The following is a 22,556-nucleotide window of genomic DNA, read 5'->3' on the forward strand; positions in this document are numbered from 1 at the left end:
ACCCTTGAGTCCGCGAAACCCAAAGGAAAAAGGCTTAGGTGGCAAATGTTAAAATCAAGGATGGGCCTTGCTGGAGGAGTTTTATTCAAAGCGAACTGTCAAGGAGTTCCCATAACACCCAACCGCGTAAGGAACGCAAAACCAAGGAACATAACACTGGTATGACAGAAACTAGGGCGGCAAGAGTGGAACAAAACACCAGGCATAAGGCCGAGCCTTCCACCCTTTACCAAGTATATAGATGCATTAAAGTAAATAAGAGATAATAATGATATCCCAACAAATCCATGTTCCAACATAGAACAAGCTTCATCTTCACCTGCAACTAACAACGCTATGAGAAGCGCTGAGCAAAAGCGGTAACATAGCCAAACAACGGTTTGCTAGGACGGTGGTTAGAGGCTTGACATGGTAATGTGGGAGGCATGATATAGAAAGTGGTAGGTAGCGCGACATAGCGATAGAACGAACAACTAGCAAGCAAAGATAGAAGTGATTTCGAGGGTTTGTTCATCTTGCATGCAAAGTTCTCAAAGTTGTCTAAAACTTGATCCTCGTAAGCGTAGTCAACAGGTTCCTCGGTCACGTACTCATCTCCCGGCTCTACCCAAGGCAAGAACACAAGCAAAAGGAACAACAATCAATCACGATGCAATGCATAAGCAACATGATGCAATACATGGCATGGTATGCAAGACATGATATGCAATGCATATGCGTGCTCCGAAAGGGAAAGAATGCTCAAGGCATCAACTTGGCAAACCATGTATGCCGTTGGAAATATGAGATGATTTCGGTTGAAATTGATATAAAGATCACCGGAAACGGATGCACGATTTGCAAATGGCAAGCAAAACAAGGATGTCGCAAAACTACGATTAACAGCACGATGGCACTTAGAATGCAACAAGAAACTAAGCTACTGCACTCCAACATATCAATAAGGCACATGGCAGTGATGTAAAAGACATGCTTGACAAAACATGAACACTGAGCTACGGCTAAATCACAATATAATAGGTTCAAACAAGCATGGAAAAAGTGCAAAAGATATCAACATGCTACAGGATCATATCATACCAAATAAAGGCATGACATGATTCTACTAAATGCACAGAACAAAATTCCCTTAGTGAACATGAGCCAAAAAGGCACACAAGATATGATGGCACCCATGTAAACATAGCAAGTTTTATTAATAGTTTCAGACATAGAAGAAAAACAGAGCATGGCATAAACAGAATTATGGTAGCAACTTTGCAAGCTGGAACAACTCACCAAAAGCATTTAATGACAATATAAGCATAACAATAGCAATATAACATGTTCATGAAGCTAACCATGGAAAGATCATGTTAATAGGATGCATGGATCACTAGCAACAAACGTGGCAAAATTGATTAACATGTTAACATTCTGCCAGGAACATTTTATAGCAAAAGTAGAGCAAGCAAATAACTTTCTAGAGCAGTCCATAATTCCAAACAGGGGCATGTATGGGTAGATCATGACCACATCTTCAAAACATCCTTACTGAAGTATCCCAAAATAATCATGGATTTCACTGTAGCATCAAGTTCACATGGCATCAAAATAACAGCAGGAAAGTCCCTGAAAACAGCAACATCACGAAGCCTAGTTTGCATGCTTGTGCTAGTCACCACATATATCACACAAATACAAGACAAGAACCTCTGTAAATATGGCATGATTTAGTTAAAGACACATGTAGACCTCAAGCTCGTATGATGCACACATCCAATGCAAAAAAAATGACAAAACCTCATAAACTGATAAGTACCAGCAGTTAACATTTTATAGCACTCTTGCATCAACGAAAAAGGCATCATAATGGGAAGTATCATGCATGGAAATGCTTCTACCGTGAAGAGCTCAATGAGACGAACAATTTGACATATCATATGCATGATTTGGAGCCACAGTCATCGAGATGTGATGCGATGAACATGGCATAAAAATATTAGTGGGAAAGGGACTTAGACGAAATTGACCTCGCCCAGATCTAGGGTTTCAGTGGCACGTGAACCGAGGATGGCCGGAACTTCGCCGGGACGGTGGAACGCGGCAGCTGGAGCTCGAGGAAGGAGGGAGGCTGGCGGATCTGGGGTTGCCGGAGCTCGGGGCAGCGGAGGAGCTCGGCCGGCGACGCGGGACGGTGCGCGCGACGGCGAGCGATGGTTGGCAGAGGAGATCGGCAAAGGCGGCAGCCGGTTCGGGTGGCGAGAGGGCAGGGTCGGGGTGGCGCCGGCGGACGTCGACAGAGGCGGCCGCCGGTGCGGAGAGGACGGGCGGCGGCGGAGATGCGGTCGGGCGGTGCCGCGCGGGCCGGGTGAGCCGGCGGCGTCGCGCGGTGGCGGAGCCACGTGGCGAGCGGGGATAGGCTGCGGGCGGCGGTGCGGATTCGTCCGGCTCCTCCGGACGTTTTCGGCGGCGAAGGGGAGCGGTTGCTAGGGTTTTAGACTGCGAAATTTGGAAGGGGGCATATATATAGGTAGGTGGAGTTTGGAGTGTCCAAATGGGGTGCGGTTTTCGCCCACACGGTCGTGATCTGATGACGGGGGACATGGAGATGGTTTAGATGGGTTATTGGGCCATTTCGGAGGGGTTTTGGGCTGCAACACACAAGAGGCTTTTGCGGTTACCCCGTTAACCGTTAGAGCATCAAACGGCCTCCAAATGGAACAAAATTTGACAGGCGGTCTACCGGTGGTGTACCAAGGCCACTTGGAAAATCTCGGTACATTCCGAGAAAGCATAACACCCGCTCACGAAAAGAGACAAGCGGGGTGCGCCGGTGCACGTGGGTGTGTCGGATTGTGAAACGGACAACGGGAAAATGCTCGGATGCATGAGACGAACACGTATGCAAATGCGATGCACATGATGACATGATATGAAAAGCATGACATGAACAAAAAGTAAAACAAAGACAAAAACTCAACCATGAAGGGAATCTCATAACTTAAAGCCGAAATTGGCAAGAGTTGGAGTTACAAATATGGCAAGTTACATCCGGGTTGTTAGAGAGGACCTCAACGAGAACGCCGCTCGCGGTGCCCCTGATCTTCCCCGGCGTGACCCCATTCCGCTAATGCCCCTGTGCCATGGTGCCATGCCCCACTGCTGCCGCTGCAAAGCCCGCTGTCGGCGGATGCGTCCCGCTTGTCCCGGACCTCCCCTGCTTCGCCAAGTCCACCGCCGCCGCCTCGCAGCCTCATTCGTGCCCTGATCCGGGATCCGCGCGTCTAGTCCGCCACCTGCTGCCGTCTTCCCGGTGAACCTTGCGCGACCTCTTGCCTCGTCTTCGTCTGCGAGCGACCGAAGCCGCGCCCAGCACCCGCTTGGCCAGCGGCAAGTCCCGCTCCGATTGACCGCTCCCCGCCTGCATCGCGTGGCCAAGTGCCTCCTCCCTCGCCTCGATACTGTCCTTGGCCCATGGTGAGAACCCCTAGCCCACTATGCTCTTATTCGGCCCAATTCGTGTTTTTTTTCCTGGATGGATTTAGCTAATTTCCATAGTTCATGATTTTACAAAAAAATCCCTAGACTTCATGCATATAATAACCTGATAACCGTGCATTGGATTAAAATGATGTAAACATGTAAAATGCTTAGAATTTCTTCTAGTTTCACAACATGCTACTTTCATCCATGTTTGAAATGTTTGAAACGTTGTTTCCATTTAATTTGCTAAATGACATGTTAAAATTGTTTATTTCATAACTAAATAATCATAGCTCTGAATTAAATAAACTTTATATGTAAATGGGGTAGAAAAATGCATAGATTAGCGTGGTGAAATTACGTTGCATGTTTAACAACTCTAAAATTGTGTATAGGGAAGAACTTTACCAAATTCGAAATATGCATATGAGGATTTTTCGGAATTGTTGTTTTTTGTTTCCGGCCTCATTTAAACTTGTATAAAGAATTAGTTTACTTATGCTTCACCTCTTTTCATGTTTCTCAACATTTAATATTCTTGGGTACATAAATGGGAGAGAACTAAATAACTTGACTATGGTGTTTCGTCAATATGCAACCCATTGCATATTGAACTCCACTTAATTTGTAGTATCATTTGTTGAAATTTACCATGCCATGCCTCATTAAACTGGACATGCATCATACTTGATTGTGCACATGCTATGTTTAAGCTTTGTTGTTTACAATATTGTTTGCTTCTTTCTGGTTGTGCTTCTTCTCAAAAGTTCCGGTTATGTTGCGATTGTCAGGATCCATTCGACTACATTGGTTCATCTAATTCTTCATGGATTCGGTCTTCTTCCTAGCAGGATTTCAAGCAAGATGATCGTTACCCTAGATACCACTACTATCTTTTCTTTGCTAGTTGTCTCGATGCTATCGCTATGTCGCGCTACCTACCACATGTTTATCAAGCCTCCCAAATTGCCATGATAAGCCTCTAACCTTTTCCACCATCCCAACAAACCGTTGTTTGGCTATGTTACCGCTTTGCTCAGTGCCTCTTATTGCGTTGCTAGTTGCAGGTTGTTCCTTGTTGGGACATGGATGTCATGGATATCTTGGAATATCACAATATTTCTTATTTAATTAATGCACATACATACTTGGCAATGGGTGGAAGGCTCGGCCTTTTGCCTTGTGTTTGTTCCACTCATGCTGCCCTAGTTTCGGTCATACCGGTGTTATGTTCCTTGATTTTGCGTTCCTAACACGGTTGGGGTTTATGGGCCCCCCTTGACAGTTCGCTTTGAATAAAACTCTTCCAGCAAGGCCGAACATTGGTTTTAACATTTTTCCAGCATAATAAACGTGATAATAAATTAATTGGCATAGGGGGTTGCGTCGCAGAGGATTCTTTTGACATAATACAGGGGGTAGTGCTGATGGTGTTGGTCCCAAACTAGAGCACTGTGCGGGGCCGCCCCGGGGCAACCTGCGTTATTTTCATTGGCACCTGTACGCGTAGATCATTTTTCCTGGCCTGAGACAAGATACGCGCGGCTACTATCAGGGTGTCGGCATGTCAGGAGGTCTTGCTGGACTTGTTTTACCATTGTTGAAATGGCTTGTGCACCGGGATCCTGAGTTTGATCGGATGTTCCGAGATGGAGGATTTTCTCCGAAAATCATGAGCTTGTCATGGGCTAAGTTGGGACACCCCTGCAGGGTTTAATCTTTCGAAAGCCGTGCCCGCGGTTATGTGGCAGATGTGAATTTTTAATATCCGGTTGCAGAGAGCTTGACACCAGATTCGAAATAAAATACTCCAACCGCGTGCGTAACCGTGAAAGTCTCTTTTCGGGTAAGGTCGAGAAGAGAACACGGTGGGGTTGTGTTTGAATGTAAGTAGTTCAGGATCACTTATTGATGATTACTAGTTTGCGACTGTTTGCGTAGTTTCTCATCTTATTCTTGTACTCGTAAGTTGGCTACCATACAATGATTAGTCGCTTGCTGCAACCTCACCACTCATCCATTCCATACCCATTAAGCTTTGCTAGTCTTGATACCCATGGTAATGGGATTACTGAGTCCTAGTCCCTCAGAGATTACTACAACAACAATTGCAGGTACAAGTAATGTCATGATCATGACGTGAGAGCGATGTTTACTTGTTTTGGAGTTCTTCTTATGCTTCTCTTTCGTTCAGGGGATAGGTTCCTGGTCAGCATCCTAGACTAGCAGGGGTGGATGTCGTTTGAGTTTCGGTTTGTGTTTCATCTGTAGTCGAATGTTGTTTTCATGTATGATGTTTGATGTATTCATGTGGCATATTTATGCCTTTGTATGTATCCCCAACTATTATCTAATGGCATGATGTAATGATATTCACCTTGCAGAGCATTTCAATATGCGGCTCTATCCTTGATGGGACCTTCGAGTTCCTCTCGCAGATAGGATCGCATATGGGGCCTGACAAAGACCAACAACGGCAAACAACCTACCGCAGTGGTATGGCTAGGATGATCCTCTTCGTCAAAGATGATGGGCATGCACGAGCATTTGAGCTGTTTCTGGTCCTTTGGCGCTGGTTCCACGGCATTGACTTCCCATGCCCACAACTTGAGCTGGCGGTGAGAGGTGTGCAAAGATGCACCCTTGTCAATTCACAGGGCGTTAGTGGCCTTTTGAAACTCCTACTCACTTGTGTCCACTTCAACCCCTCCATCGCTCTCATCATCACAAATTTCTTCTCTCAACCTCTGGTGGGTTTCCCTTGGTTTCGAATGGGTTTGCCGGGACGATTTCCTTCCACCCTGACCCTTACCGCCAGCAACATTCTGACCCTTTTCCTTATCATGCTTGTCATACTCTGCTCTCTGTACCTTGACGAGCTGCTCAACCTGATAACACTCTTGAAGGTCTTGGTCTTTGGTCCAATGAATCTTGCAGTATGACCCATCACCTTTCCCAGCTTTCTCGGCAGTCGCGGCCTCCCAGCAGTTAGCGCACACGGCAGCTTCCTTTTCCCGGGGGCCTCAACTTTGGCCTTCTTGCCAGTACTAGTTGTACCCGATCCTTCAACAGTCATCACTCCCTTATCTTTCCTCTTCTTACTTTGCTTCTTGTTCTTCTTCTGACTGGTTGATTCATCATCATTCTCTGAATCAATAATGGTGCAATCCTCCTCTCCACTGTTAGTGTCAAAACTGGCGGATCTCGGGTAGGGGGTCCTGAACTATGCGTCTAAGGTTGATGGTAACAGGAGACAAGGACACAAAGTTTTACCCAGGTTCGGGCCCTCTTGATAGAGGTAATATCCTACGTCCTGCTTGATTGATATTGATGAGTATGGGGGTTACAAGAGTTGATCTACCACGAGATCGTAATGGCTAAAACCCCAGAAGTCTAGCCTATCAGATTATGATTGCCTCTACGGACTAAACCCTCCGGATTATATAGACATCGGAGGGGCCTAGGGTTGTAAAAAGTCGGTTACATAGAAAGGAAATACTACATTCAGAGACCTAGCTTGCCTTCCATGGAAAGGAGAGTCCTATCCGAACACGGGAGGAAGTCTTCTATCTTGTATCTTCATGGCCCAATAGTCCGGCCCATGTCACACAGGCCGGACGCCCAAGGACCCCTTAATCCAGGACTCCCTCAGTAGCCCCTGAACCAGGCTTCAATGACGAGGTGTCCAGCGCGCAGATTGTATTTGACATTGCAAGGTGGGTTCCTCCTCCGAATACTCCAAAACAGCTCTTGAACAGAGAACGTGTCCGGCACTTTAAAACAAATACCACATATATCCGCCAAGAATATAATATTTTATGAGTCCGATACAGTGACAACTTTTGTAGCGTGACATCATGTCATAGCCCGGTCATTATTTCGAACCGTTTTTAGTCCTCCCGCTCCATTTTTCAAGATGCAGTTTTATTGGCTCGTCTTGTCAAAGCAGAGATCGTGTCCCCTTATTGCGGGATTCTCATCAATATGGGCATGGGTAACCCAACCGCGCCGCCGGCACGACCCTTGGGGAATAGGCGAGTTTGAAGGTGAATGGGGAGGCGCTTGATATTCACTGCCTTTATAAAGGGATAAAGATTCACCTATTTTACCCATGCCATCTTCCTCCCCGCCCATCCATTCTCGAGCTCCAGCGCCCAAACTTCCAACCTTTCAGCCTCCAAGAAGTACTCCATCCATGTCCGGATCTGGAGCGCAAGGCAAGTGGATGGTGTCCTCCGTCAAGGAGAAGGACATCACCAGGCTCTGAGAGGCCAGGTACCTAGCCCAGGAAATCTCCCATTGGCTTCTAGCCAAGGGACAAATCGTCCCCACCCGAGATCCCCATGAGAGGGTTTTGTTCATCCCTCACTTCATCCCTCGGTTGGGATTTCCTCTCCATCCATTCGTCTGTGGGCTCATGTTCTACTACGGGCTGGATTGCCACGATCTGGCCCCAACTCCTTCCTCAATATCTCGGCATTTATTATCATGTGCGAGGCCTTCCTCCGTATCCCTCACTACTTTAGACTATGGTTGAAGGTCTTCAACGTGAAGCCGAAGGTGGTGGACGGCCAACAAGTAGAGTGCGGAGGCACCATGGTGAGCAAGCTGCCCAATGTCACATGGCCAAAAGGTACCTTCATGGAGACCGTCAAGGGGTGGCAACAGCAGTGGTTCTATGTCACATAGCCTCGCGATGCCACCTGGGCCGTGGCTCCCAAATTCCAGTCCGGCGCCCCGAGGCGGCTCACCTCCTGGCTAGAGAAGGGCCTGGACTTGTCTGCGTTAGATGAACTGACAGCACTTTAGATGTGCATCAAGCATATGGTGGACAAGAACGTCAAACTTGTCAACGTGATCCAGGTGATGCTAGCTCACCAGATCCTGTCATGCCAAAGCCGGACTTCCCACTTGTGGGAGTTTGATCCGGCCAAGCACCAGACCCTGCAGCAGCTCTTCAGCACTATGCACGAAGACATCTGGAAGGTGCTCTTCAAGGCCAACGTGACGTGGCCGGCGACGACCGAGGACCGCGGGAAAAACCTGGCTCATCCCGCTAGTGCAGTAAGTTTTCCGTATTTGAAGGTGTACCCTTTACTTACATACTCATAGAAGATGTCTAAGCTTCCCTATTTATTGTTTCAGGGCTAGACAAAGAAGGCGGAGCGGATTGAGTGTCCAGCTCCGTTGCTCAAAGAACAGGCTATCCCGAGTCCGACGAAGATGCTGGTTCCGGCGTCCTATCAAGCGCCGGAGGAGAAGGCCAAGAAGAAGGCCAAGGGGACCAGGGTGGTCTCCGCCATAAGGGCACTTCGGACATGACGTCCGAAGACACCGACACCTAGTCCCCTCCCGCCATCGACGACGAAGAAGAGGAGGAAAGGGATTGTCCCCCTAAGGGGCAAGGAAGAAAAGGGCGATCTCCACGTATCTGGAGGCAGAGGCGTCCAAGAAGGGGAAGGCCTCCGCCGCGGACAACCCCATGTGGGACATTGACAGCAGCTCCGAGTGGCGCCCCAGGGATAAGCCCCTGGCTGAATCGTAAGTACTCAAAGGTGCACGCAAATATCCAGCTCCTTTACTCTATAGTTTTAACATGTTGAATCATGCACTTGCACTCCTGCTCGTTCCGAACTCGAGCGATCCTCATCTTCGGGAAACTCGCTGGATATGAAGGTAATGGACAGCGGGTCCCTTGCGGCGGCCTCCTCCCCCAAGACTGTGGAAGATGCTGAAGTGCTGTCCCGAAGGACACTCCCAGCTCAGGGGGAGGCATAGGAGGCCATCACGGTGGCGCCAGAGGATAACACATCGGCCGCCGGACACATGGGGGATCAGATCCTCATTGAGACTGGCAATGGGGGCCATCTCCAATTCGGCCCCTAGCCGAATACGATACCGGAGACCTATACGGCTCCGCAATCCGGCAGGCAGCCTCCTTCTAAAGAAGTAGGTGCGCCAATTCCACTAGTGACCTTTGTCCATCCAGAGGCACCGAGGGTACGGTGGTTGAGAAGGTTCAGTCCGCCAAGAGCGGACTGGCCGAAGCCTGCACAAGCCTTCTAACAGGCTTTGAGGTAAGCGACGCATTTGTCAAAAAATAATGTCATAGTATAGATAGTAGCCCCTGAGACTCTGTCCGGTGTTCGGAAAGAACAGCCGGATAGAGGATCAAGTGATTTTCGCAGGAGACTAACTAAAATGTCTTGTGTGAATAAGTAGACGATGTTGCTGGCTGCAACCTCTCATGCTGCTGAGGTCTCCGGACTAAAGCAGAGTCTCGAGCGGGCCAAGGAAGAGCTCGGCCGTGTGAAAAAGCAGCTAGAAAACAAGCAAGGTATTCAATGACCTTGTGTATATCCGGAAAGGATGAATGTTTTTATACTGACATAGTGCCATGAAATTTAATAGGGGTGGCGACCAAGGTGGAGGTCCTCAAGAAGGCGCTGGCCGAAGCCCAGGAGAGAGCGGCAAAGTAACAAGTCGCCCATGAAAAGCATGAGGCCAGGGTCGGTGAGGTCCAGCAGGTGCTCCAGGACTCCATGAAGAAATACGAGTCCTTGGAGCGCCACGTTGCGGATCAAGATTCTGAACTCGCCAACGCCCACCAGAGCACACACGATGCCCGTATTGAAGCCCAGGGCACCTTCCAGGAAATACAGGAGGCCAGGAAAATCACGGCGGGTAAGGCCTTTATTATGAGAGCAAGAATGTGAATAGGAGATTTCTCTTACTGACCCGGATTTGGGTTTCTCCAAGAGAGTTTGCGGATCTGCTGCGCAGTGTTGCCGATGATGCGGAGTTCTTTCGAGCCGAAGAGGGGACCTCAATGGAGAAGTTGTTCTGGTCGCAATACCTTGCGCCAGAACATCTGGTGCCCTTTACCGACCAGCTAAAACAGCTGGTGGAACTACATAGGGTGGCCGAACTAGCCATGAAGGATTCAATCATCCGGCTATGGCCTGCCGAAGTCCTACCCAGCACCTAATTCGGGCTCGTGATGCGGCTGGTCAATGCCTGCCCCCGGCTTGGCATCATCAAGCGGTCGGTCTGCATTCAAGGTGCTCGGATGGCCTTCGCCCGTGTCAAGATACAGTGGGCGAAGATGGACGCCGTCAAGCTTGCGACCGAGGGACCGCCCGCTGGCATGGAGCACCGCACACCGGAGCGGTATTTTGATGTTGTCCTCAAGGGATCCCGCATTGTAGAGGGCCAGTGCTCAAAAGACATTATCTTTGAATGAGTACCTTCATGTTATGTCGCCCTGTATGATGAAAACAAGTAATAATGTGTAATATAATGCTTGATGTTTATTTTGGAATTTTACCTCTTGTGCGACCGTTTTTATTAAATCTGAGAGTTGGCCAGTCGTCGGCTTCAGCCCCCACGTAGGTAGTACGGGGGTGTTCGGGGTGGAATCTAAACACTCTTGATCCAAGAGATTGGTCCTTGAAGGAGGTGTTTAGCGCAACGAACCAGGCAATCGAACTATGTGGCTTTATCACCCTCACTTAGCCATAGGAGTTTGACAATAGAAACGTAGGCGCAGCCCCTAGTATTCGTTAGTCCGGACTAGGACGTTGGAGACACCTGATCGGGTGAAGGCCGATCCATCGCATAATGTGGAAAAATCAAAAGATATTTTAACCTCCGAAGAGATGACCGGCTCACGCCACATCATGACAGTCAGTTTTCGGCTTTCTCTACTGAGGTTCTCATCTGGATAAACCAGGACACAATCGCAGTAGTTCTCCCTTTACGACCCTAGCCGGTAGAGCGGAACATAAGGTAGTAAGCACAGGAGCCGGGCAACCCAACTATTGACCAAAGACATGATTCGGAGCCAATGCATATAATGCTAAATTCGGGGGCCGAACTATACTATAAAAGTGTTCGGACTTGTTGCCATAGTATGGGGTGCAATAAAGCCCCTGCAGAATTATGGCGGACCAAAGTGTATGGCTGCAAATAAGAATAGCGAAATAAAAATGAAGTAGCAAGCTAATGCCACATAAATTGGGCCGCAAACTGTTTACATTATATTTTTTATTAATATGTCAAAGCGTATTTGTACAAATAGTGCGATAAGCAATAGTGGCTATTTAACATGCCAAGACCAAGGGGGAGCTGTGTACGGGTCCTGAAAACAGGTAGAATGATCGCTAAGAAGGACATCTAGAGATTCCCCGATACGTCTGTGCTACTTGTCACCTTGGTGTATCCGTCCGTCGAAAGGACCAATTTATCAGGCCGTCGAGAGGGGCCTTTGAAAAGAAACCTGAGAAAAGGATAAAAAGAAAAGTAAAAGTATGTGTGTCCCGGGAAGGTCGAGCCGTATTGTGGACCACAGTATGGTTATGCCTCCGTCTCTGCCCATGGTATTTTTAGTGCGTAGTTATGTACGCGCGGTACGTATGCCGCCACCTGGTCGGGGTTGAGATGGAGGTCGAATTGCTAGTCTAACACCTGATGAGCTAGACTGTCAAGCTGCGGGATAGTCCAGACTCATTTGACAATGTCCAGGAGCTTGCCCACTGAATTGAACTTTTGCCTTAAAAGGCCGCTCTGTACTTCCGCTGCCGGGGCCGCGGTGTGTTCCTCGGTTCGGAGCGAGCACTCCGAGTTTGCATTGACTGTTATGACACCGCGTGGTCCGGGCATCTTGAGCTTGAGATAAGCAATGTGTGGCACCACATTGAATCGAGCAAACGCGATCGTCCGAGCAGTGCATGATAGCCGCTGCGGAAAGGGACGATATCAAAGATTAACTCTTCGCTTCGAAAGTTGTTCGGAGATCCGAAGACGACCTCCAATGTGATTTAGCCCGAGCAATGGGCCTCTACACTTGGTATCAAGACGACCTCCAAGGTAGTTTTGGTGGGCTTGGTCCTTGATGGATCGATGCCCATTTTGCGCACTTTATCCTGATAGAGCAGGTTGAGGCTGCTACCACCATCTATGAGGACTCATGTGAGGTGGAATCCATCAATTATTAGGTCGAGAACTAGTGCTGCTGAACCGCCATGGCGGATACTAGTCGGATGGTTCCTGCGATCAATAGTGATTGGGCATGACGACCATGGGTTGAATTTTGCGGCAACTGGATCTATCGCATAGACGTCCCTGAGTGCGCGCTTACGCTCCCTCTTAGGAATATGTGTAGCGTATATCATGTTCACCATTTTGACCTGAGGGGGAAACTTCTTTTGTCCCCCTGTGTTCGGTGGACGGGGCTCCTCGTCGTCATTCTCTCTTTGCGACCCCTTCTCCTTGTCTTCGGCATTTAACTTGCGGGCCTGTTTGAAGACCCAACAGCTCCAGTGGGTATGATTGGCTGGCTTATGAGGGGTGCCATGGATCTGACATGGACGATCGAGTATGCGGTCCAGACTGGAAGGGCCCTGGTTATTCCTTTTATATGGCTTTTTCCGCTGACCGGACTTGGAGCCACTGAATCCGGCGCTGACCGCCGTGTCATCCGTATTGTCACCATTGTTTCATCGCTTGTGCCTGTTGTGTCGGGGCTTGCCGTTGCTATTTCTGGCTTCCGAGGTGCCAGGTTCGCTTGCATTGTTATTGATGCGGGCTAGCCAGCTATCTTCGCCCGCGCAAAAGTGGGTCATGAGTGCCGTGAGGGCCGCCATGGACTTTGTCTTTTCTTGGCCGAGGTGTCGGGCGAGCCATTCGTCGCGGATGTAGTGTTTGAAGGCCACTAGGGCTTCGGCATCCGGACAATCGACGATTTGTTTTTTTAGTTAAGAACCTAGTCCAGAAATTCCTTGCCGACTCTCCGAGCTGTTGGACTATGTGACTTAAGTCATCGGCATTCGGAGGTCTTACGTATGTGCCTTGGAAGTTGTCGCGGAAGGTGTCTTCCAGGTCTTCCCGGCTGCCAATAGAGTTTTCAGGCAGGCTGTTCAGCCAGTGCCGGGATGGCCCCTTGAGTTTTAGGGGAGGTATTTGATGGCAGGAAGATCATCGCCGCGGGCCAAATGAATATGAAGAATAAAGTCTTCAATCCATACCGCGGGATCTGTGGTTCCGTCGTATGATTCGATATTCATGGGTTTGAATCCTTCTGGGAATTCATGTTCCATTACTTCATCAGTGAAGAAGAGGGGGTCTGCGGCGCCTCTATATCGGGCCAGATCGTGATGTAGTTCGGATACAGTCCATCTGCGGCTTTCGGCCCGGACGTGATTGTGCTTGCCATGTTTGGCTTGATAGCCGTCGTCCCGTGTCGGGGCATGCCCCCGCGATCTGTAGATCTATCTGGCTAGGCCTGCCTTATTCTTCAGGTCGTGCCTCAGGTCATACGTGTATCCCCGAGCTATTTTATCTCTACCTTTACGGCAAGGTAGGACAGACCGGTGTTTGGCTTGACTTGTCGTTTTGTCCCGGCCACGTGGTGGTACCGGGGATCAGCCGCATTACGCGCTGATGGTATGGGCTCAAGTGCCTCGTCATTGAATTGAGGTAGCATTTTATGCTTCTGGTAACTTTTGGTTGGGCACTCGAGGCCGTATTCCTCTACGGCCAGGACATCAGTCCATCTATCATTGAGCAGATCTTGATCATCTTGAAGTTGCTGCTGCTTCTTTTTCAGTCTTTTCGCAGTGGCTATTAGCCATTGCTTAAAGCGCTCACCCTCAAGAGGTTCCTCAGGCATGAAAAAGTCTTCATCGCCGAGGCTCACCTCATCCTCGGAGGGTGGAAGGTAGTTACTGTCCTCCGAGTCTTCCTTTGCAGCATGTTCATCAGGGCTAACTTGCCCATCCTCCCAATCATCTTGTTCAGAATCTTGCGCGGCGGCGTTTCCTTGGTCTTCGGCATCATCCGGAGTGTTGTTGTCTCTTGTGCTGGTATTGCTGTCTTTGCTGCGGCGTGATTTAGAGCTGCGCCGTCGGCATTTTTGTTGTATCTCGGGAGGTTTATCCCCTACTTTATTTTTCTCATTATCGCTGTCACCCTCCTTGGGTGTATCCACCATGTACATGTCATAGGAAGAGGTGGCCTTCCAGCATCCAGTAAACGGTGGGTTTTTAGCTTGCTCCTCTCCGACATCATCGTCCATACCGTCGATGTCTTCGGAGCCGTAATCGAGCATGTCAGTTAAGTCCTCTACTGCGGCGATGAAGTGGGTGGGGGTGAGACATAAAATTCCCCGCTCTCAGCCCCTAGTCCGGGGTGGGCGTAGTTCGGACGTTGCTCCTTCGTAATCACGAGGGATCGCATCAAGTCCAGAGCCTCGCTTAAAGGCAAGGTTTGTTGAGGGAGAAAAGAATCCGTGGAGTATGGTGGGAAGGGAATTCCTCGGCCATGCTCGCACAATGCTGACTCCAAGAGTTCGGAGCCAACGTCTAGGGAAGAGTCCGGCTTGGTGATGGCTGCCAGCGACACTGCTTCCTCCGGCTCTCTCGTACTGGTCCTAGGGGCCACAGATAGTCCGGCGGGTTTAGAAATCTCGTTTTCAGTACTGGGGAGGCGCTCCGGATCTAAGGCCAGAGCGGAGGTTGGGGTCATGATTCCTTGGAAGATCAAGTCTCCTCGGATGTCAGCGACATAATCCAGGTTTCCAAAACTAATCTGGTGACCTGGGGTGTAGCTGTCGATCTACTCCACATGGCCAAGCGAGTTTTCCCGCAGTGGGAAGCAGCTGAATACGAAGATCTGGCTGGGAAGAAAAACCTCCCCTAGGGCAGCATCGTTGCCGATGATGGATGGAGCCATCGAACCTTCTAACGGCGACAAAGTGGAACTCTCAATGAAAGCACCAATGTCGGCGTCAAAACCGGCGGATCTCGGGTAGGGGGTCCTGAACTATGTGTCTAAGGTTGATGGTAATAGGAGACAAGGGACACAAAGTTTTACCCAGGTTTAGTCCCTCTTGATGGAGTTAATACCCTACGTCCTGCTTGATTGATATTGATGAGTATGGGGGTTATGAGAGTTAATCTACCACGAGATCGTAATGGCTAAAACCCTAGAAGTCTAGCCTATCAGATTATGATTGCCTCTACGGACTAAACCCTCCAGTTTATATAGACACCGGAGGGGCCTAGGGTTGTACAAAGTCGGTTACATAGAAAGGAAAGAGTGCATCCGGCCGCCTAGCTTGCCTTCCACACAAAGGAGAGTCCTATCCGGACAAGGGAGGAAGTCTTCTATCTTGTATCTTCATGGCCCAATAGTCCGGCCCATGTCACACACGATGGACACCCGGGGACCCCTCAATCCAGGACTCCCTCACCGGGCAACTTCCTTCCCTCCTCCATCTGAGCACACTTATCCACCAAGGTGTAGAGCTCCTTCACAGTCTTGGGCAACCGTACGTTCATCTTGGAACGAATCTGGCGGTTGCGCATATTGGACTGGAAGGCAGCTGTCACAGCTGCCGGATGGATATTTGGGATGTTCCTATGAACATTGTCGAATCTTTGTAAATACTTACGGAGGGTTTCTCCTTCCTTCTGTTGGAGTAGCTGCAGGTCGCTGGGTCGGCCTGGCTCTTGATGGCCGCTGGTGAAGGCGCCAATGAACTCATGGCACAGGTCAGCCAACGACAAAATGGAGTTCTCCGGCAGGTGCATCAGCCAAGACCTCACATTGGACTTGAGAGCCAATGGGAAGTAGTTGGCAAACACCTTCTCATCTCTTCCCCCGGCAGCCTGAACAGCGATGTTGTAGATGCTCAGGAACTCTGCCGGGTTCAGCTTCCCATCGTACTTCTCAGGTATCTCTGGCTTGAACGTGCGAATGGACGGCCAACGGACTTGCTGCAACTCATGAGCAAAGGCAGACACCCAACCTCGAAAAGCAGGCACCCGCCAACACCGAGCGCGGGTTCGTCGATGCCGGGGCCGTCGCACCCATCGGTTCGGCGGGGGTCATCATGGCATTGTTCTACAACGACACGCACATCTCCCCCCTCCTATCCTCTGGGGCTCGCCGACGTCCTAGACATGCTCGAAGGTCAGAAGAGGCCATCAAGACGTCATCAGCGTCTTGATTGTGCTGCGCTCGCGCTGGCTGCCATGGCGGGGACTGCACCATGGGGGTGGCCCCTTTCGTGCGGCCAGCAGCACGAGCCGTTGTTGTTGCTACGGGAGCCAGTGTCGGGCCAGCTCTCCGCGAGCCCCCAGCTTCGGGGAAACCGAGCAGACTTTGGATTGTGGCACGCCATTCGCCCATCTTCTCGGCCGCTGGCGGAAACCTCAGAAGCACTTGAGCCCGTGCCATGACCTCTGTGGTTTTGCTTGGTATGGGGTGATGATGAAGTCGATCGCACTGTCGCTCGGCTCCGGATGGTGCCAGCGGCGGCAGCACCGCACCCCCACTGTTGTGGAGCGGCTACCTGGATGGCATGAGGGGTGTGGCGAAGGCGCTTGAAGGCCAATGGCTCCGTCAGGCGCAACAACTTGGTCGACCCCTCCCGGGGGAGGCGTGTGCGCTGCGGTCGCTCCCGTGGTGAGCGTGGCCGGAGGGCGGCGATTCACCCTGGACCGAGCACCATTGCTGCGGTTGTGCCCATCGGTGGGAGGAGGGGGCGCGGACAGAGTAAACCCCTCACATGTACCTTGTGGAGCATGGCCGTCAAGGCGTTGTCGATGCTAATCTCCTCTGATGTCTCCCGCTCCTGTGTCGGCCACAGAGGAAGTTATGATGGTGCCGCCTGCTCCGACTACGTCCCCAGTAGCGTCCACGTCCTCACGTGCCTCCGCCTCCCCTGTAGCACCAGAAGTCGTGGGTTGGAGCCATGGGTTGAAGCCAGAGGATAGGTGTTCTTGGTTCATTTTACTCTGACTTGGGTTGGAGCCTTGATCTTGTTCCCGTGCCTATGCATAGTCTGGGCAACAGACCCATGGTTTGTTGCACCGACAAACCCCTTTAAGCTAAACTAGTGTCATGGGTCCACACATAAGTCCTTTCACTAGGGCATCTGCCATGACAAAACCATGGTAGTTGGCGCCCACCGTTGGGCCAAAGCACGGTGGTTTCGAGTTATTGAAGGGAAGCTTCTCAGTGATCAAGGGATACTGTCAGTGTCAAAACCGGTGGATCTCGGGTAGGGGGTCCCGAACTGTGCGTCTAGGCCGGATGGTAACAGGAGGCAGGGGACACGAAATTTTACCCAGGTTTGGGCCCTCTTGATGGAGGTAAAACCCTACGTCCTGCTTGATTAATATTGATGATATGGGTAGTGCAAGAGTAGATCTACCACGAGATCAGAGAGGCTAAACCCTAGAAGCTAACCTATGGTATGATTGTTGTTGTGTATGTTGTCCTACGGGCCTAAACCCTCCGGTTTATATAGACACCGGAGAGGGTTAGGGTTACACAAAGTCGGTTACAATGGTAGGAGATCTGTATATCCGTATCGCCAAGCTTGCCTTCCACGCCAAGGAAAGTCCCTTCCGGACACGGGACGAAGTCTTCAATCTTGTATCTTCATAGTCCAGGAGTCCGGCTGAAGGTATAGTCCAGCTTCCGAACACCCCCTAACCCAGGACTCCCTCAATAGCACCTGAACCAGGCTTCAATGACGATGAGTCCGGAGCGCAGATTGTCTTCGGCATTGCAAGGCGGGTTCCTCGTCCAAGTACTTCATAGAAGATTTTGAACACAAAGATAGTGTCCGGCTCTGCAAAATAAGTTTCCACATATTGCCATAGAGAGAATAATATTTACACAAATATAATCTGCTGATGTATTCCGTAGTGTGACACACCACGGCCAAGCCTTTATCCGAGTCATTTTATTACCCCACCTCAGCGCGTCATGCAAGGCGGTTTCCTTGGCACGTCTTGTCAAAGCAGAGATCATGTCCCCTTATTCCAGGATTCTCATCAATACGGGCGTGGGTAACCCGACCGCACCATTGATTACGGCGCTTGGAGATAAGCGAGTTTTACCAGGCTGATGGGGACACGTAGTTGCGTCCACCCATATAAGGGGATAAGGATCCACCTTTTTACCTACGCCTTCTTCCTCCTTTGCCTATCCATTTTCGTGCACTCGAGCTCCAATGCCCAAGTACGCACTCCCCACCTCAACCTTCTCCAGCCATGTCCAGAGCGGGAGGCAAGTGGATGGTCTCCCCCGTCATGGAGGGACACATCAAAAAACTGAGGAAGGCCGGATACCTGTCCAACAACATCGTGTACCGGCTTCCCGAAAAGGGGCAGCTCATCCCCACCCCTAGGCCCTATGAGAGGGTGGTGTTCCTCCCCCATTTCCTTCGCGGACTGGGCTTCCCTCTTCACCCATTTATCCGGGGGCTCATGTTCTACTATGGCCTGGATTTCCACGATCTGGCCCCGAACTTTGTCCTCAACATCTTGGCGTTTATCGTCGTGTGCAAGGCTTTCCTCTGCATCCGCCCCCATTTTGGCCTATGGCTCAAGACTTTCAACGTCAAGCCAAAGGTGGTGCGCGGCAACCAGGCAGAGTGCGGAGGCGCCATGGTGGGCAAGATGCCCAACGTCTTATGGCTCGAGGGCTCCTCTGTGGAGACCCTGAAGGGGTGGCAATCGGGGTGGTTTTACATCATCGAGCCGTGCGACCCTGAATGGGCCGCAGCCCCCGAGTTCCGGTCCGGACCCCCAACGCGGCTCATGTCCTGGAAAGAAACGGGCCTGTCGTTGGGCAGCAAGGGAGAGGTGACTGGACTGCAAACATGCCTCCAATCCCTGGTGGACAAGCAGCTCGGGCTTGACAACGTAGTCCAGGTTATGCTCATCCGCCTGATCCTCCTGTGTCAACAATGGGCCTTCAATCTGTGGGAGTTCAATCCAGCGCAGCACTGAACTCTGAGCAGGCTCTTCGACACGACATACGAGGATGCCTGGAAGGTGCTCTTCAAGGGCGCCGAAGCTCCCGCATCTGCTACCGAGGATCGCGGATTCAGCGCGCAGCGTCATGCTAGCGTGGTAAGTTGTTTGTCCCTCTTACAGGGTATTAGTTTCTCATAGTTTGACTCTATGCGGGATCTAAGCTCCCTTACCTTTGACAGGCTTGGCAGGCGCAGTCCGGACAGATCGACTGTCCGGCTCCTTTGCCCGAAGACCCAGCCGATGCCCGCTTGGTGAAGCTACTGGTTCCGGCACCCTATGTGGTGCCAGAGAAGACGGCCACAAAGAGGGCCACGGGGACTCGAAAGAGTGCCCGGCGCCAGGAGGTGTCGGATTCATCATCCGATGGCTCCGAGGCGCATTCCTCCCGTGAAGACGAGGAGGAAGAAGAAGAGACCTCTCCCCCCCAGCGGGAGGAGAGAAGAAAAGGAAGGCGGCCCTCTCTGGGGAGGCCGGAGAGTCCAAGAAGGGGAAAACCCTTCCTCCGGACTACTCCACTGACACCGATGACGGAGGAGAGGAGTGGCCGCTCAGGGCCAAGCCCCTGGCGAAATCGTAAGTATCCGGATACCAGAGTAATTCATAGTATTCCTTTATTGCATAGCTTTCCCTTATGTCGAATATGATTATGCAGCCCACCCAAAGACCGGCTCGACGCATTGTCGAGCAGTTCACTGGACTCGTGGGATGTGAATTCGCTTCCGACGGCTTCCTCCCCCCTCCCTGCGAACGACGCCGAAGTGTTGTCTCAACATGTTCCAAGCCGGGAGGAGGTGGTCCAGGAGGCGCCGCAAGGCAACCTCTCAGACTCGATGAGTAAAGGGGATAAAACCCCCCAGGGCTCCAAGTCCGGCTCAAGGCGGGACACCGCTCCGGAACCTTCAAAGGTTCCAGAGTCCGGCAGGCGACCTCCGTCCAAGAGGAGCAAGCCCACCGTGCCAGTGACCCCTGTCCAACCGGAGGCGCCGAACAATCTGTTGGAGGCGCTCCAAGGTGCCTCCATCGACGAGGAGCACCGCACCATTATGAGTGCGGTGGTCCGGAAGGTTCAGTCCGGCAAGAGCGGACTGACTGAAGCTTGTACTAGCCTTTTAACAGGCTTTAAGGTAAGTAAAGAATGTTTAAATAATATTACCGCATAGACAGTAGCCCCTGATGCTCTGTTTGGCGTTCAGAAAGAAAAGCCGAATAGAGGATCAAATAAAATTCACAGGAGTCTAACAAAAAGGAGTCAATATGCGTATGCAGGCTTCCCTGCTTGCGTCTGCCGCACTGACTGCGGAAGTGGACACATTAAAGCAGAACCTCGAGCGGACAGAGCAGGAGCTCGGGCGTGCCAAGAAGCAGCTCGAGGACAATGAAGGTAAGAAATACCTTGTTTAAATATATATAAAAAGGTGCAATTGCAAAAAATTACAGGATTATCGTGGCTATTGTAGGGGCCACATCTGAGGTGGCGACCCTTAAGCAAGCACTGGTCGAGGCCGAGAAGAGGGCGACCACGGAGCGCACCGAGCAGGAGAGGTACGAGGCCCAGGTTGGCAAGGTACAACAAGAGCTCCAGGTTCTCATGAAAAAACATGAGAGTTTGGAGCTTGACTCAAAGACGCGAGTGTCCGAGCTCGCGGCGGCTATTAAAAATGCCGAGTCTGCCAAGGCCGAATCCCAGAAGGCCCTCCAGGAGTTGGATGAGGTGAAGAAGATAGCGGCGGGTAAGGCATTCTTTATGCAAAGCAAACACATAAATGTGAGTTACTTGTTACTTACCTGAATCCGGAGCTCTCCAGGAGCGTTTGCAGATCTTCCTCGGAGTGTGTCCGATGCCGCCGCATTTTACCGAGCCGAGGAGGGCAGCTCGACAGAGAAGGTGTTCTGGTCTCAGTACGCTGAGGCCGGACACCACGTGCCCCTGAGCGACCAGCTGAAGCAACTGGTCGAGCTCCACAAGGCGGCCAAACAGGCCATGAAGGGCCTCATAGTTCGGCTGTGGCCTGGAGAGGCTCTGCCTGGGAGCTATTTCGGTCTGGTGCGGCGGATGGTGGAGGGCTGTCCAAGGCTCGAAATCATCAAGCGCTCCGTCTGCATTGAAGCTGCCCGTAGGGCCCTTGCCCGTGCTAAGGTGCACTGGGCAAGCTAGACGTTGAGAAGCTTGTGAAGGATGGGCCACCGCCGGGGAAAGAGCATCGCAAGCCCGAGAATTATTATAAGGATGTTCTGAAGGGTGCCTGCCTTGTGGAGGATGAATGTTCTTGGATGTAATTTTTGAGTGAAACTTGCTCGTTTTGTCCTGTGCGCTGAAAACTTGTTCATATGCGCTAAGCAATGCTGTTGGAATTTAAAATATTACCTTATGTGCGGCTGTTTATCAATACTGAGAGATGGCGAGTCGTCGGCTTCTGCCCCCGTGCCGCTAGTGCTGGGGTGTTCGGGGATAAACCTGAGTTCTCTTTTTCCCATGTTTGGGTCCTTCGAGGGAGGCGCTCAGCCCAACGAACAAGGCAATCGGACTATAACGCGTGAACACTCTCACTTAGCCATAGAATTCTATAATTTTAAATTTCGGCGAAGCCCCTGGTATTCGGAAGACCAAGTTTGGGGCGCTATCCACGCCTTTGGCCGGACAGAGCCGGCTCCTCGCTCTAAGCGGCATAAGACTTTAGGGACTTGAAAAACCTCTCAAACAGCGACCAGCTCTCGCTTCATCATAACAGTCAGTTTTAGCTTTCTCCACTGAGGTGCTCGACCCAGCTCAACTGGGGCACAATCGTAGTGGTTCTCCTAGTGCTACCTTAGCCGACATAGCGGAACGTAAGGCACCAAAACATAGGAGCCGGGCAAACCCAACTATTGACCCAAGACATGATTCGGAGCCGATGCACATAATGCTATAAGTTCAGGGTGCCGAACTTGTTAAAGTGTTCGGACTTCTCACACCATATTGAGGGATACTAAAGCCCCTGGCGTATTTTGGCCGTATCAAAGTGTACGGGTGCAACATGTCGTTAAGGAACATATATTTATAGAAAAAGGGTAATGCGAAAATAGACAAAAGCTATGCATTGTTTATTAAAAAGGGCTGCAATCAAAGCACAACCATACAAATAATGCGGTAAGCAAAAGGTTGGACTATTTAGCATGTCCGTTCCAGGGGCAGGCTGCGGAAAGGTATACGAAACAGGTATGTTGCTTGTGATAGAGACCACCTGGGAGTTCCGTAATGCGGCGTGGCTTGTCTGCTTC

The sequence above is a fragment of the Triticum urartu genome, chromosome 2A, assembly GCF_056163025.1.
Source record: "Triticum urartu cultivar PI428250 chromosome 2A, HENAU_Tu73, whole genome shotgun sequence".
NCBI lineage: Eukaryota > Viridiplantae > Streptophyta > Magnoliopsida > Poales > Poaceae > Triticum > Triticum urartu.